The sequence below is a fragment of the Triticum urartu genome, unplaced genomic scaffold (assembly GCF_003073215.2).
Source record: "Triticum urartu cultivar G1812 unplaced genomic scaffold, Tu2.1 TuUngrouped_contig_9722, whole genome shotgun sequence".
Lineage (NCBI taxonomy): Eukaryota > Viridiplantae > Streptophyta > Magnoliopsida > Poales > Poaceae > Triticum > Triticum urartu.
The window spans coordinates 939-8,554 of NW_024120795.1; the positions used below are offsets into that span (position 1 = coordinate 939).

Here is a 7,616-nt window from a genome sequence, read left to right on the forward strand (position 1 = left end):
AAGTACCGAACGTACGACACCTCCGAGTTCAACACACGTTCAGCTCGGTGACGTCCCACGAACTCCGATCCAGCAGAGCTTGGAGGGAGAGTTCCGTCAACATGACGGCGTGATGACGGTGATGATGATGCTACCGATGCAAGGCTTCGCCTAAGCACCGCTACGATATGACCGATGTGGATTATGGTGGAGGGGGCACCACACACGGCTAAGAGAGATCAATGATCAACTTGTGTGTCCTAGGGTGCTCCCCTGCCCCCGTATATAAAGGAGCAAGGGGGGAGGCCGACCGGCCCCTGTAGGGCGCGCCAGGAGGAGGAGTCCTCCTCCTAGTAGGAGTAGGACTCCCCTTTCCTACTCCTACTAGGAGGAAAGGAAGGGGAAGAGGAGAAGGAAGGAGAGGGAGGAAAAGGGGGGCCGCCCCCTAGTCCAATTCGGTTTGGGCTAGGGGGCCGCGCGCCCTACCTCCTCACTTCCACCACTTGGCCCATGAGGCCCATTACTTCTTCCTCGTATTCCCGTAACTCCTCGGTACTTTGAAAAATACCTGAATCACTCGGAACCTTTCCGGTGTCTAAATATAGTCGTCCAATATATCGATTTTTACGTCTCGACCATTTTGAGACTCCTCGTCATGTCCCCGATCTCATCCGAGACTCCAAACTACCTTTGGTACATCAAAACACATAAACTTATAATATCGATCGTCACCGAAGTTTAAGCGTGCGGACCCTACGGGTTCGAGAACTATGTAGACATGACCAAGACTCGTCTCCAGTCACTAACCAATAGCAGAACCTGGATGCTCATATTGGTTCCTACATATTCTACGAAGATCTTTATCGGTCAAACCGCATAACAACATATGTTGTTCCCTTTGTCATCGGTATGTTACTTGCCCGAGATTCGATTGTCGGAATCTCAATACCTAGTTCAATCTCGTTACTAGCAAGTCTCTTTACTCGTTCCGTAATGCATCATCCCGCAACTAACTCATTAGTTACATTGCTTGCAAGGCTTATAATGATGTGCATTACCAAGAGGGCCCCGAGATACCTCTCCAACAATCGGAGTGACAAATCCTAATCTTGATCTATGCCAACTCAACAAGTACCATCGGAGACACCTGTAGAGCACCTTTATAATCACCCAGTTACGTTGTGATGTTTGGTAGCACACAAAGTGTTCCTCCGGTAATCGGGAGTTACATAATCTCATAGTCATAGGAACATGTATAAGTCATGAAGAAAGCAATAGCAGTAAACTAAAACGATCAAGTGCTAAGCTAACGGAATGGGTCAAGTCAATCACATCATTCTCCTAATGATGTGATCCCGTTTATCAAATGACAACTCATGTCTATGGTTAGGAAACATAACCATCTTTGATCAACGAGCTAGTCAAGTAGAGGCATACTAGTGACACTCTGTTTGTCTATGTATTCACACATGTATTATGTTTCCAGTTAATACAATTCTAGCATGAATAATAAACATTTATCATTATATAAGGAAATAAATAATAACTTTATTGTTGCCTCTAGGGCATATTTCCTTCACTAGGTTGGTGGCGTGGTGTGTCCCTTAGTCCGGACGAGATCGCGATGGGGGTCCTTTGAGAGGTCCCACAACGGCTAGGTCGGTCAGTAGGTTGATGTCGACCCAGCCCGACTCGTCTGCGGTGAACGTGAAGGGGCCAGAGGTTAAGCTCTTCCTCGGCGATAGGCCGCTAGAAGTAGAGAAAGATCCGATCCATTATCGATCCCAGCTGGCGCCGCCTGTGGCTGGCGCACCAACTGACGGAGCAAATTCATGTCTGATCCCTCGGTAGGGGTCCAAGCGTAGCTGGAAGTCATGGATTGGAGGTCACACGAGGGGTTTATCCAGGTTCGGGCCTCCGGAGAGTAATACCCTACGTCCTGCTGGTTTTGGTTATTCATAATGGAGGGACACCTCGTGCGAGGGGTTACAATGGTGTATGATGTTGCTACCGAGAGTTCTCCTATCTGAGGGTAGATATCCCAAGTAGAACCCAAGACCTCCCTTTATATAGACAGGAGAGGTCTAGGGTTTACATGCCGGATGCGATCTAGGCGTCGTCGTTCGATAGTATAGGGCGTCAAGAAGGTCCTCTGGCCTCCTAGGGTTAGCACCATGTCGTGGGCCTGTTTGTCCCCCTTGTAGTTGATTGGGCCGAGCTCCTTGGGGTGGGCATAAAAACCGATGAACCGAAGACCGAACCGATACCGAAACCGAGAAAACCGAATTTTTGGTTTTTAGTGTTGTTGCAGGAAAATTTGGTTTTTAACTCTGTACACCGAACTTACTTCAGTCGGTACGGTTTTTAGTTTGGTTAGCCGAAAAGGAAACTAAACATACCTCACGACATGTGAACCTACGGTAAAAGAGTTTCTCCAGCCCTACTTATTCTCCGGTGCTACGCGGCAGCACACACGCGCCGCCGGTTTCCATGGCCCAAGTCGACCAACCTGCATGCAAGGCCCAAGCTGTTATGGGCTTTCTTTTTCTCCTGTGAGGCTACTGTACGTGTGCGTTTTCGGTTTAGTCCCACATCGATTGGAGACACAGAAGGGGTTGCAGTCCTAGCCTATATATATAAGAGCGCTGGTGGATGGTAGCTACTGCATTTGCATTCAGCTAATACGGTGTAAAACCGAATACCAAACCAAAATCTCGGTTAACCGAATTTTCGGTTACATATTTTGTAAAGTGTTTTTTGGTTTTCAACTTTGCTAACCGAAATTAAAACCATTCAGCTGTGCATCAAGGGGAACGCCCGCGCTAGCCACGTCATCACAAATACGACAAAAAAAACAGCTGGTGGATGGCGAAGGGCTACGCAGGCGCCTCTCTCTCGTTTCCTCCCACTCCGCCTCCGCCGCCACATGCTGGCACTCTCGCTGGCTCGCCGCTTGCCGTGCCGTCCCTCTCCTACAGGCCCGCCGCCTCCTCCTCCTCCTCCCGCGCCCCTGGCGCTGCCCGGCCAGCGTGGTCACCGCCGGCGCTCGCCGTCATGCCGTGCGCTTGCTAGGGTTCCGCCGGCGCCGCCAAAGCCACCTCCACCATACCTTCTCCTCCAGTCTATCCCCAAGGCCGCCCCAGGCTAGAAGGCGGATACCGCCGTTGCGAGCATGCCCCCCTCCTCGCTGGCGGGCTCAGCAACGACTTCGTCTCCATCTGGAACCCATCACCGGCGCGGCTGCCGCGACCATAATCACATTCGAGAGGAGCAGCCCATAGCGGGTCTTCCTCGTCTCCATCTCCAAGCCACGCGAGCGCCGGAAGTGGCACAGAGCTGGTGGAGAAGGTATCGGTGGTTGGATTTGCCGCACGGGTGTCGGCGGCGCGATGCGGCCTTGCCATACTCTTAGGCATCGGTGAAATCCGGTAGGAGCACTTTTTTACTCTACTTTTGTGGCAATTTCTTACTTCCCCTTGTCGCTGGGTCTCGCTGGGTCTCTCTACGTCTCTGATAAGAGATGATTGACACTTTGTTTTATCATAACAGTTCTGCAATCTAGGAACGAGGCCAACTTCAGGAGATGATTGAAGCTGCACTAAATTTAGCTACAATGTAACATCAAACAATTGGTGGCCAACCTCCTACAGGAAGGAAATTACAGTTTGGATGAGGATCTGTAGTCCATAGGATGGTCAGGTCCTGATGGATTCAGAAGGTACACAAATCTTTATATCTATTTTGCATCTAGGATTGATGAAGTAAATGATTTTACATATGCTCATTTATTTGTGTAAGCTAATGGTGCCTGCTGACGATAACTAATATCAAGTCTTTGATTCTCTTGTAGACCAGGTCATACCATCATGACTATATTCGATTTGGTTCCTTAGGTACATCAAATGTGTCTATCCAAGAAGAGCACAATTTTAGAGGAGTGTTTCTTTATGGTTCTGATTCCCCACCCCCATGTTAATATCTCTGTATGATTACCACATTACAAGTCTTCTTTTATATCCAAAAGGGGGACTAGCAATCTTCATCAAGCTTATTGGATTGGTTGTTCATGCCTACATCAATGTACTGTTCAACATCAAGCTTATTGGATCAGCTGTTTATGCCTAAATCAACCAAACAAGTACGGAGTTATCTTATGTTATTTCAAGGTAAAACCAAAGAGATTGTTAATTTTTTTTCCTCCTGCATTAAAAGAACACACAGAAAACTGAATTTCCCTAAAAAAAGGTATATTGATTATCTGGGCTTCTCCTGAAGGATATTTACCTACTATTCTACCAATCCTTTGAAGTTATTTCTTTTACTCAGTGGTTTTGCGAGATATCAAATTATTTTTAATTCCAGTAGTTCTTACTTAGTATATGTCAGCAGATCCATCCTTCATAAAACGTTATTCCCATATGGTTAAGGAGCAGGAAAATGCTCAGCCAGGCTGCCTAAGAGCCTGCAGAAATGGCTTACAAATAACTTTTTTTATCTTGTCATATTAGATTCTTAGTGCAGTGGTCCTAGATTGCAACCTGAGTTCATCCTATTCCTACTTGTTGTCATTTTCCAACAGTAAGAAGTGGCTTCTCTTGAGAAATGAGTAGCATGTGCACTTTGGGTGGCTGGATTATATTGTTGCAGATATAGTACAGTTGATGTTGGATGCATTTTCCAATCCCATTTCCTTAAATACTTTATACTAGCTTCTATTTTTGCTATATTGCTTTACGGAACAATTGATTACCTGTGATTAGACTCTGATTTATGGTATTTGCCTGTGGTTAGGCTAGGCAGATTACACACACACATATAAAGTAAAAATGGAAGGTCAAAAGAGTAAATTAGTTGCTGCCCATAGGACTCTGCTTTGAACCCAGACATTACTATAGAACTATCGGCTAATTAAACACAGGAAGACATGACATAATATTTGACAACACTGTTGTGATTGTATATTGTTAGTTATTCATGCAAGGAAGATTTTTAAATATAGCTTATTATTTGTACTTCTATGCAATTAAAAAATGTTTTTGGCATTGTTAAGCATTAGATGTATTAAAAGGATGTAGGTTCATCTCTCTTAGTCTTAATTCATACGTGAACAATTTTCCCCAAGCGAATACTCAAGTGATTTCCTTCAATCCCGGCAACGTGAGTAAATTTTTAGGCCATCATAAATTGTGCTGCCGTGAATTTATGTAAATTCCGTTTGTATATCTTAGGTTCTAGCAATAGCTTTCCGATTGTATGAATTTTGTATAAATTCGCCAAAGAGATAGGCAATGGCTATGCGGGTGCATGGCTCCGATGACCTGATGATGATGTCAATAACAAATTATTGGAGAAAAATAACTAATGCTAGAAGTGCAGTCTTCACTATGCTACATATATATTATATTCCTTCTGAAATGAGAACTCTGAAAATAAATATATATCAAGATCATAGTAACTAAGCGACACGAAGAAGTCAGTGGCAATTGTCAGTGTATCGCACAATACCTTATTTACTTATTGGAGCAGGTAAATCCTTCTATTTTTTGGAGAAGCAAAGCTAACTACTTTGAAGCAGGTAAATCCTTCGGTTTATGTTGTACTTATACAGATACCTTGGAATTTCAGGCTAGATATATACTTTTTCCTGGTTGTTTTTATTGAAGTTCGAGTGCTTCACAACTTACAATTTGTTTTTTGGTTCCCTATTCGAAGAGCTTCTGTTGTGCATGTGGGGAAGAAGCCATATCACGTCTCATAGGAATTTTCTCGATCACGGCAATTATTAGTGGAGCATAGTACAATTTCAAAGAGATGATCACGACAATAATGGCAGACAGGGGAATCGAGGGACGGCACCGAATCGTCTCCTCTCCCTTGTGGTTTAAATACCGGAGGAATGGGAGGAGGCGTCTTGCTCCTTGTTCGTTCCCGCTGCTGCCGGCGGCCAGAGCTTCCTGATCAGGTGATGCTGCATTCTCTTCCATTTTCTTGAGACCCTATCACCTTGATCGACTTTGTGCTTTCTCGTGCTTCTACTGATTTTTTTTGGCTTGCTCCCTCAACACCCGTTACATGTTCGACAGAAAGCTTGTGATGGCCGTAGAGGGTGGCAAGGACTGCCTCGGTGACTTCACTGACGACCTCCTCCGGCATCTGTTGTCCCTTCTTCAGCCCGAAGATGCCCTGAAGACTTGTGTGCTAGACACCAGGTGGCGTGAACTATGCAGGCGCACCACTAGCCTGCACTTTGTCACTCTCAAGCGTTGGCTGTAGAAGTTCTCTGCCAACCCAGCTGTACATGCCGCAGATTATTTCAATCGGAAGGCGTCATGATGGTATTGCTACAGATGTATAATCTGTAGATCATGTTGAGTTCTCCTTTACTTGATCATTCTTTATTTGCTATCCTTTCATCCTCAATATTTCAGAGATAACGCCCTATTATGGTAACTACTAGAGTGTTCCCTTCTTACACCCCAGTTTAATAGGGTGTTTGCTCTTATGGTGACACCTAACACCCTATTAAACTGTCCAAAAGTCTTATATTTAGGAAGAGCTGTTTTACGGTGATTGGGTTAGTACTCGGAGTACTTAGCAGCACTTACATGTCTGATCACGTCTGATTTTTATTAGCCGTCAGATCTTGTGGGGAATTTTAATTGATTAAATTTAATATGTTAATTGCAATAAGGGCATAATGGTCCAGGGGGAAATATCTTTTCTTGAACCGATCACCTGAGGACCAGATCCATGTCTACTCGATCCAGTTCAGAATCCTCCTCCGATCTATTCCTCGCCGCTCGCCGCTCCTGACCTTCTCCGTCCTCGACCTGCCCAGCGAGAGGAATAAATTCATCGTCCTCGTCCTCCACCCAACCAACCCTAGCCCCCCACGCCGTCACCGAAGAAGAAGAAGGCCGGATCTGCGCCGGCTGAATCGGCGGCGACCGCGGCGGGCGATCCCATCTCTTCGCGCGTACCATCCTTAAGGTATGAATTCGGCTTGGCGTTCTGCTCGTTCTCTTGGCCGTTGCGCCCCTCCACCGTGCATGCAGTACAACCTCAACCCCACAAGATCCGGGTACGGACTAGAACAACGAATGGAAAGCTTCATCGTGGCATAGTTTCTCTTGAGCTAATCGCATCATGTTTGTTTAAGTAAGATGTTGACGTTTGAGATGAGATATACTAAAGGAAGATGAGATACTGGTTCCATAGTTCACTTAATTTAGTTTATTAAAGTCATCATCACTTTAGGTTTGCATAGCGCATGAAATATAGTTTAAAGGAAGATGAGATACTACTTGTTGGACGTTGATGATTGGTTTCCCTCACATGTCAAACCAGCAAAGTCTTTTCCATGCACTTGTCTTTGCCTATGAGCTATTTTACACCTGCAACATTGATAAACAGAAAGATGTTGATGATTGGTTTCCCTCACATGTCATATGCAGGAAGACATGGCGTATGCAAGTGATGAGAGTATGTTCAAGTATCTAAATGTTGTCAGCAAGATGTTTGATAGTGAGGCTGAATGCTATGAATTCTACAACAAATATGCTCTTGAAAAAGGTTTTAGTGTGAGGAAAAGCTACGTTGAGTGGGATGGATCCAACAAATACATAATTTTAAGGAAA

The 7,616-nt window shown here is 45.1% G+C and overlaps 1 long non-coding RNA gene across 1 annotated transcript; it reads left to right on the forward strand.

The window, feature by feature from the left end:
- The first annotated feature begins 2,687 nt into the window (after nucleotides 1–2,687).
- Nucleotides 2,688–6,553, forward strand: LOC125532364. Its single transcript, XR_007294043.1, has 6 exons — nucleotides 2,688–3,407; nucleotides 3,529–3,697; nucleotides 3,830–4,145; nucleotides 5,506–5,554; nucleotides 5,692–5,941; nucleotides 6,063–6,553. It is a non-coding gene; the product is annotated as an uncharacterized LOC125532364 (long non-coding RNA).
- Nucleotides 6,554–7,616: the final 1,063 nt, after the last annotated feature.